Consider the following 10,000-nt stretch of genomic DNA (forward strand, 5'->3'; position numbering starts at 1 on the left):
GGAAAGGGTATCCTTGTTGGAAGGGCGAGTGCCAGCTGCTATAGACGATATTCTCGCTACAGTAAACAAGGAAGGCCTGGTGCCAGTGACCGATTTACCAGTGATTCTGGATAATTTTGTTCGTGTACTATTGCAGGGCACGGGGACAGATATCGAAGGTGCGACATGGTATGCAGAGCCCGGCAAAGGGAGATGTTAAAGCTGGGAGGCAAACGATGGGTCTGGCATCATCTTTGTCCCCCGGGGGAAAGCAACTTATGGGTAGGGCACAGTCGGTTACGGGTGGAGGAGATGTACAATAAGCTGGTAGCTCTACCATTTGCCTGTAGTGTCACAATGGGGGCCACGCCATGAATGATTGTACCGCTCTAATTAGGATGTTAAGGAGGGTAAGATCGGTCGGCGGCCCCAGGCTCAGGTTAAGTGTGCATATTGTTCACGTATAGGTCACGGTGTTGAGGCTTGCTCAGTTTTTCAGAGTGATCTGCAAGGATACCGTGGAGAGCAACAGGCCAGTGGTACTCGGGGGGCATCACCGGACAGAGGGATGGTCGCCGGATCGAGGGACAGGAGGCCAGGTAGTATGTTATGTTTTTACTGCCAGCGGCCAGGTCACATGAAGTTACTCTGTCCATTGCGTCTGCAGTAGAAAGAGGGGGGTCAGGGCTCCCCACCTCCGTAATAAAAAAAACGGGGGGAGAAAGGGGAACAATTAGATGTTTTCCCTTGTGTAGCTCCTCATAGTACAGGTGAAGGGGCTCTGGCTAGGGCAGCAGTTTCTCCTTTAGGAGAAGGGAGAGTTATCACTGTACAGTCTTTTGGTACAGGGTTACTGTTGTTTGACTTAGTAGTTTTGGGTGAACAAACGAAGGTCGTGTTTGATACGGCAGGGGAGTGTTCACTAGTTTGTAGTAGTTTTCTACAGGGAAGGAAATTAGAGGTAAGAGATTCCGATCTTAAGGTCAGATGGGGTGGTGTCACTGACATAGGCCAAAGAGGGGATGTTGATATTCCACTGGAGTTTGGGCCAGTCAAGGTAAAGCATTCATTTTTAGTGGCGGATTCATGGAATCTGCCAGGGAAGCTGTTGTTAGGATGTGATTTTATTAGGACACATCAGGTAGTATTTGTTAACCATCCACCTCAACCCATCCAACTGTCGATCGAGGGTCAACAGGTGGATGTGGTATGGAGTCCCGAGGCAGGCTCAATTGCTACCGAGGCTTGCGGTTGTAGGGGGGCCCCTACAACCAGTCCGGGGAGACCGACACCGACTACGCCTGGTGCGTCGGTCCCTGGGGAGGTAGCAGGAGCAGACCAAAGGGTACTCATAAATGAGGAGGAGGACACTGGATATAGTGGGGTAGCTACCTTAAGAGAGAGCCAGATTTTAGAGGCACAGTCGTGTGGGGTGTTAGAGTTAGAACTCGGTGGGGATGGAGAGGTTCCGGGAAGGATAGGTTCCATGCTGTTTATACCACGGGAGTTCGCTGGCTTAAGACTTTCGGAGGGGGTAGTCGGGATACGACGGTCCAGAGATAGTCTTTGGTTCAGGGTTCCTTATGCAGTGGAGGAGGATTTCCCGGTTGAGGTAGAGTCAACGGTCCGCATAGGGGACGTCGTCGAGTTGCAAAAACGTCAACTTGACGAGGACATAATTGCGATAGGAGCTGTCAAGGCTAGCATAAGTACTACAGACTCAAAGGTAGTTAGGTTGCTAGAGGAGGTAGATAGCTGGTTCGCAAGGGGTTCCAAGGAACATGACATGTTGTCAGGGTTAGTTCGAGAGTTTCCAAGAGTGTTTTCGCTGGATGACGAACCACTGGAAATCTCTGATCAGTTTTTCCATGAGATTAGGGCAGAAGGACCACCTATCTATAAGAAGTCATATCCAATCCCTTTAAAGTATAGGGAAGAGATTAGGCGCCAGATCGAGGATATGATGTCGCAAGGGGTGATTTCACCGTCGCGGTCTCCTTATAACAGTCCTTTGGTACCAGTCCGGAAGAAAGACGGAAGTCTAAGGCTGTGCTTGGATTTTAGATTGTTAAATGAGGTAATTCAAGATGATAGTTATCCGTTGCCACACATAGTTACGGTCTTACAACGAATGGGTCGGAGTAAGATCTTTTCTTGTCTTGACATTCGTCAAGGCTATCACCAAATTCCTAACTTCACAAAAAAGGGAATTTACGGCTTTCTCGTCTCCGGAGGGACACTATAAATTCAATGTGCTACCTTTCGGTTTGAAGGATGCCCCTGCCTCTTTCCAGCGTATTATAAACCAGGTTCTCACCGGATAAGTGGGAGAGGTTGGGTTTGTATACTTAGATGATATTGTTGTTCTTGGAGACTCATGGGAAGAACACTGTGGAAATTTAAGAGCAGTGTTGGAACGGCTGAAAGAGGCAAGTCTCGTACTAAAGTTGTCGAAGTGTAAATTCTTTTAGCCCCAGGTGGATTATTTGGGCCACATTATCTCAGGTGATGGGGTGAAACCCCAGTCACAAAAGGTCAGGGCGATGAAGGAGTATCCTTTTCCAACTACCATGCGAGAATTGCAGGCCTTTTTGGGCGCTGCAAATTATTATCGTAAGTTCATTAAAGGTTTTGCAGATATAGCCAAACCATAAGTTGACTTAACCAGAGGATTTCGCTCGGTAGAAAATAAGAGTAAATTAGAGTGGAATTCCAAGGCAAAAGAGGCTTTTGGGCTTCTGAAGGGAGCTTTGAGCGAGGATATAGTTCTGAGCTTTCCGGATTTCAATAGAGCTTTTGTACTAACCACCGATGCCAGCAAGTTTGCCATCGGAGGGGTCCTCCAACAAAGAGACGATGCTGTAGTATTGCGGCCTCTGTCATATTTTAGTCAGGCACTTAAAGGGCCAGAGCTTAATTATAATACAATAGAGCGTGAGGCTTTAGCTATTGTCTATGGACTTCGTGTGAATCGTACCATTCTTCAGGGTTATCCAGTGGAGGTCCATTTGGACCATCGGCCTTTGCGGCATTTGTTTGCCACTAAGGAGGGATCAGACCGGGTGGCTAGATGGCAGATGGCCATAGCTGATTTTGACATTCAGGTAGACTATATCCCGGGTAGGGATAACGTTGTAGCGGATGCGTTATCCCGTATCAGACAGGCGGATCATCCCATCGATGATTGGGTAGTAGGGGCCATTACTAGGAGCAGACAACTTGCCAGAGGAGCAGTAGAACAAGCTGGTGACACAGGAAGTTCTCTGGCTGTGTCAAAGGGAGTAGGGGTCCCAGAAGTTATAAAGGTATGGTCCATTGAGGAGTTAAGGAAGGCTCAAGAAGTAGACCCCTTTTGGAGTGTGGTAAGGAGTCACCTGGTGGAAGGTGTGGCATTGCCGGAGAGATTTGGTAGACGTCTTCCTGGAAGTATAGACGGTTACCAAGTTCGGCCAGATGGGCTGTTATATAACGTTCATGCGAACGTGTATGGGACAAAGATTTTCAGGGTAGTAGTACCAGAAGAGTTCCAAGAGGTTGCCTTGCACCTGGCACACAGTCTTCCTATCTCTGGTCACGGAGGGGTGACTGCTACGCTGGTGAGGCTGGAGAAATTTGCCTTTTTTTAAGGGGATGTTACACGTCTCAAGGAGTCTCAAAAAAGACTGGAGGATTCGGTTGGGTTGTTAGACTGGGCAGTCAAGGGACTGGGAAAATCAGTGGGGGAGACCCAACGGTTATTTTTGCTTAGTCTGACCTTGGAGAACTACAGATCAGTCTTAAAAAGGATACGACAGGACCAATATGCATTAATGGGAGGGTTGAAGGATGCGATTAAGGGACATTTGTCACCGGAACTATTAACCCCAGATGCAATTTTGGACATATTGTTACAGCTCTCACGGGAGGGGGTACACTTGATTTTTCCTCCCCGAGAACAGGATGTTCATTTGTATTATGATCTGATACATGTGACGATTCGGCCCGGGATTTCCTCTGGACAGCTGATTATGTATCTAGCGCTTCCCCTGCCAGGGTTGGGGTTGGATGTTTTCAGTGTCCATAGTTTTCCAAGACCTGTCGAGGAGACTTCTTCTTTTATCTAAACAAAGATATCTGCCTCGTACTTGTTTGTTTCAGAATCCCGGGACCTGTTTATGGAAGTGGATTCCTTGGATTCCTGCCGTGCAGTTAGGGCTGGTCTGTATCTATGCCCAGCGTCTGCTAGACTTCACCGCAGAGGGCATGTGCGATCATGCTTATCGGCCGCCTTCTTCAAGGAAGATAAGGTGGAAGACATCTGCGATGAGGTGGTGACGGACCACTTTGCGCCGATTGTGGTGAGGCAGGGAACTCGATGGATCTACAGTGTGCCATACCCCATTGAGGTCTCTGTTTCCTGTCCGGGAACACACATGGCGGAAATCACAAAACCCAGGGAAATGTTAGAGGGTGTTGGAGTCTGGCTTCAGGATGCCAGGCTACATCACAGGATTTCTTCATTCCACCAATATCGTCTCTGGAGCATCAGCAGGTGGTTACGGTATTACCAAAGCCTGTCTGGCAGGATCTACGAGGAATGGTGGATCAGGACCTACGAGATGAGATATTGCTTGAGGACATGCTGGGAGACACTGAGCCTGGGACGCCTATAGTGGAGGCATCCACCCTCAGGGAGCGGGCTCGGATCAGGGCTCTCCTGAAGTCGAGCTTGGAACAAGACCACTTGCAGTGTTCTGTGGGGATATCCTGGACCATCATCATCATTCTGTGGGGGATTGCAATGGCCGGCCACGGCTGGTGGTTTTTCAAGTTCTCAACATATCGTCGGTGGTGCAGTCGACGAGGGGACTCAGAGGAGAGCGTCCAGAGATCAAGATCAGGGTCGGGTGGCTATCGAGCTGCCGTTACGGCGGCCAGTACAAGTTTAGTGGCAGTCTATGAGTAACTTGCCGCCCCTTCGAGGTGTTGAGCCGGGGGTGAGGTGGGTAACTTCTAGACGGCCTAGGGAGCTCCGACCCGGGACGACATGATCGAGGACGATCATACTTATAGGGGGGGAGTGATGTCGTAAGACGACGAAAGAGTAGAAATGAAAGACGAAGATCATCGTGCGTCGTTGAGGAGGTACTCCGTCTGCGCACGCGCGACGACGGGAGAGGAGAGAAAGAGGAGGAGGAGACAGAACCTCTCCAGACAGGCACGCGACGAGATGGACGGACACCTGCTAGTGACTTTGGTAGGGAAAGTGTAGATCTAAGTTGTGTGGAGAGATACTGGGCGGTGAGTCTAGTATTGGAGAATAGTACAAGGGGATATTCTGTGCACAGGAATATTCGGTGTGCTTATCACTTGTTGATAAGGGAAAATAGAGTGGAATATCCGTGACGGGTTTTGTCACGGTTATTACCGGAAGGTTCTCAGTAATTAGAGTGGAATATCCGTGACGGGTTTTGTCACGGTTATTACCGGAAGGTTCTCAGTTTAAGTGTATAAATCTAGTTCTTTGTCATTTGCTCAATTTGTATATATATAATTTGTTATAATTTACAATGCATATATAAAATACATCAAATAAAAATAGTAAAATAAGATTCTTTTCCTGTAGCCCTTTTGGGACGATTGAACACTTTTATGATCGTTGGGTCACAGAGTCATTCAGATGTAAAGTGGTTTCCAGTTTTACCTATTGAAAGAACTGGTGGTGGCAGTAATACCTTAATCGTAACAGTTGTGATTATTTACAGATTAATCTACATTTTGTTTACGACATATATATAATATATATATATATATGTATATATATAAAGTGTATATATATTATATATATAATATATATGTATAATGTGTATATATAATATATATAATATATATAATATATATTATATATATATATATATATATATGTATGTATGTATGTATGTATGTGCACATAAATTTGAAATTATGAAGTCAATTTCGATTTTGATATAATTTTTTGAAGAATGAATTCATGATACTGAGTGACCGAGCCTCAACAAAATCCATTAGCTTTTGTCTCCTCTCATTTCTGGTACCTATTCTGTGATTCCCAACAGAGGTTTCTTTTGTCTTTTACCTGTCTTGGCATTAAAATCTTCTATAACGATTGTGAAATGATCTTTTGCTCTGTCTTCATTAGTAGCTCTTTATTTCTTCATTACTATAGCTGCAGGTTAGTGCATAGCCTTGAAGTTACCTACTGATCAGTATTATTGGTACTGAAGCTATTTTTTTTTTTTTTTTTGCTCGCATTATAGATTTCCACGGTATTCTTTTCTAAGCGTTTGTGACTAAGACATATACCCCTACTTCTTGTTTGTTAAGGTGAAGTTCACTTCCCCAATATAGCATGTGTCCATCATTCAGGATTTTCTGTTTTTAACATAGTCCTCTAACCTCTAAGATTCTCATGCAATGCTAGTAAGTTCTCATCGTCCTTCGATTGTATGTGCAAAGGTGCATCGTCAGAGGAGGAGAAAAGGCTAAGATATGCAAATCTGAACCCCGGCCAAGTTTGTGCGGACTCATGCAGACTCGATCAATGTGTGTCAGATGATGCTGACTCGACTAAACTTTGTCATTACCCACCGTGGTGCCCAACCACAGCAGTAACCTCTCGGTGACAGTTAAAACTTCTCACCTGGGCGGGACGCGAACCGCCGATCCCTCGGATGAGAGGCCGACACATTACCACTGTACTAGCCCAGAGGGAGACAGTAAGGGACCACCCACTACTAGCGGGGTTCCCTCCATAGGCATAGCCCACGTGCTCTCACTGCCACGATCTAAGCGTGCGGCATAATCTTTTTACCAGCCCGGCGGCTGTGGTGGGTGGTCTATGTCTCAGAAATTGTGTGTGCTTAAAACTCTGTAAATAGTATAAAAGGGTGTCGTTCGGCTCGCTACAATGTTTTTCCTCTCTGTGTACCTGCAAGAGAGTGGCAAGTCCTGTGGCATTGGACCTGTGCCTCAAGAGTTTTGGCTTTAGTGAATGATGATGGGATTTGGGGGCATATCCCTGCCAATGTCAGTTCATGTGTCAGCAAGCTCATTCCCGATAATGCCTATGTGGCTGGAGACCCAGTTTATGATTTTTTTGCCCTCTGCAAAAACCTCTGCGCTATGGTAAGCACAGTGGTCAGGAGGTAGATGTTGTGTTTGGACATGCTGTGCTGTAGACAGTCAATGGCTTTCCTAGAATTTGTCCTAGTGGCGTGTTTGTATGACCACGTGTCCTTCTCAGGGATGTGTGGGTTAGCGCTCTCATGATCGCAACTGCCTCTGCCTGTAGTGATGAGGCATTGCCTACTACCCTAATGGATTTTGTGTCATCCATTGCTGCAAAGCCGGCACCTGTAGTGTGGGTTACAGGATCGACTGATCCATCTTTGAAGTAGGTTCTACAGCCTAGAGGAGTGATGGTTGCAATGACCGCTTCGGCTTTTGCCTTCAGACTAGGCATAGGGTATTGGTTCTTTCTCCTTGACAAGCTCATGGCTTGGTAGCAATCAGAGCGACCTAGTCCACTATGGGACAGACAGAATGTACATACAATGATTTTAGTACTTTATGTCCGGCTTCTGTGTGTCTCCCAGTCATAGCTTTCATGACAGACAGTCTTGCTTTGGAAGAAGAGGGTCGTCAATCACTACCCCAATGTATTGGAAAACCTGAACCCACTCTAGGTCCATTCTCTGAACACACAGACTTGTACTTTGAACATTGTGTCTCAGAGTCATGACTTTTGATTTGGCTGCAGAGATCTTTTAGTCCTATCCAACAACACTCCTCAGATACAAGGTCCAGACGGCCCTGGGCTCTTCTTACGCAGTGTGGTCAGTGGAGACGATTACTTAGATGATCTTGCACCCCACTGAGAGATGTATGTTGAGGATACAGGACATAAGGGTGTTGAAAAGGGTTGGACTGAGGACCCCACCCTGTGGCATTCCATTTTCCAATGACGTGTACTGTGATAGGTGACCTTCTAGGTATAGTCTGTGAGCTGCTTGATCTATGGCATTGATAAGTATGGTTTTATATACATCCATATTTTCACTCAGTGGAGGTTCATTGCATCTATGACAGCAGGCAAAGGCATTCTGAAAGGCTTGCCAGATGGCCTTGTGTGTTTTTCATCTAGGATTGTGCTGTGACAATAGGGCTTGACCGGCATCCAAGAGGGTGGTAACAGTGTCATAGTGGTTTCTTGTAACAGGCTCATCAACACACCATCTGATTCGCTCCACAGGGCATCAGCGGCGAAGGTGAGATCTAGGACCTCTCTCTTGACTTGCACTATAGATTTCAACGGTATTCTTTTCTAAGCGTTGACTTTGGGTATTAAGAAGAGCGATCTCGGGAAATGTCTCAAACGTACTGGCACACTATGATAGCCTGCCACATCTGATCCCCTTCAGGAAATCAGGATGGGTTGGTGTCCTATGATGACTTGGTCTTGTGCTGCAGTAGCACAGACCTGGCTGATGTCTAAGCTCCTACACTTTGGCCTCCTGTACACATTGTACAGCTTGAGGGCCCCCTCACCAGGTGAATCTCAACTGCAAGAGATTCAACATTATCTCCACAGTGCAGTGCAGTATTGTGGAGCAGGGGATTGTCACTCTGGTGCTAGCTGTGCTTGGCAACATGCAAACGTGGAGAACGGCATTTCTTGCATTAAAGCCATAGGTGTTTCACTGTAGTATGCTTAGATTATGTGTCTTGATGTTACTTGGTGGCAATTACATCTATACCATTAGTGACATTGATGTATTCGGATTCAGAGTCAGTTTACCCATCAATGGTGGCATCTGACATGTCAGAGTCTAACAAGATACCACATTTGGGCATGGCCTTGCAGCTAGCCTGGTGGTGACCATATTCCTTGCACTTGAAGCACTGAAGTAGCTCAGGCACATAAGTAAGAGCCCCTGTTACCCAGATGTGCATCTCCAATGCTCTCACCAATTGGTAGGTATTGTTAAAGCCGTCATATGATTTAGCAGTTCTTTCGCCCTCTCACGCCCCCACCCAGCACGGAGTCCAACAAGGGGAAGCTGTATGAATGCCAATGGCCCTCAAGGGACCTGTATGAATGCCAACGGCTCCAAGATTGCTTGACCCTAGGCTCCTAAAGGAGACTAGCCGATTGACCTGACCGGGCCAAGATCAGACCACCCGTTTTGCTGGAATAAGGGACCAAAGAGGCATGTTACTAACTGCAGGGTGTGCTCATACAAGGCATTCCTCAACCTCCAGGACTCCCATTTCGACAGCGCACAAGAGTGCCACTCATGGCAAACGCGTGGGTAGGTGCAGCCCCTAGGAAGAGACCAGAGAGGATTCCATCCCACCTACAAAATAGGCATCTTTGTTTGTTACCATTTGGTCACCCCCCCCCCCCCCCAGCCACCCAAAGACTGGCTCACCTCTGAGAGGGAACTCAAGATCCACAACCTCTCCAGTGCGGTTCCAGGTGAAGGACTAGTAAGTGAGTGATGTCACTAGTATTGCCTGGATTTTGCGAGCCTGCTCACTACATCAGGGTATACTCCCGTGAGCATGGGTTTGAGTCGCAGAAGCGAATATACGTGTATAAGTTTATTATATGTAGATTGCACTTATGCGCATGCATCAGCAGTGTAGACACAGATTCTCACCCGCAAATACTCTAATGCGCCAATGCTCGTTTTGTGCACATGCACTTACATATATCCAAGGACATAGGCACATATAAGTGTTCATTCAACCACCTTTACACATACACTACATATAAAAATGCTTATACACACATGCATTACATACAACTGCCCACACTACACACACATATATACATACACACATGCGCACAAACATATAGGCTTAAATATATATATATATATATATATATATATATATATATATATATATATATATATCATCCCGGACAGATAGTTCAGAATTGAACAACTATATGTCTCTCGTAACCATGCGTACACACATACACACACACACATATATA

This window comes from Penaeus chinensis, chromosome 15, assembly GCF_019202785.1.
Source record: "Penaeus chinensis breed Huanghai No. 1 chromosome 15, ASM1920278v2, whole genome shotgun sequence".
NCBI classification, from domain to species: domain Eukaryota; kingdom Metazoa; phylum Arthropoda; class Malacostraca; order Decapoda; family Penaeidae; genus Penaeus; species Penaeus chinensis.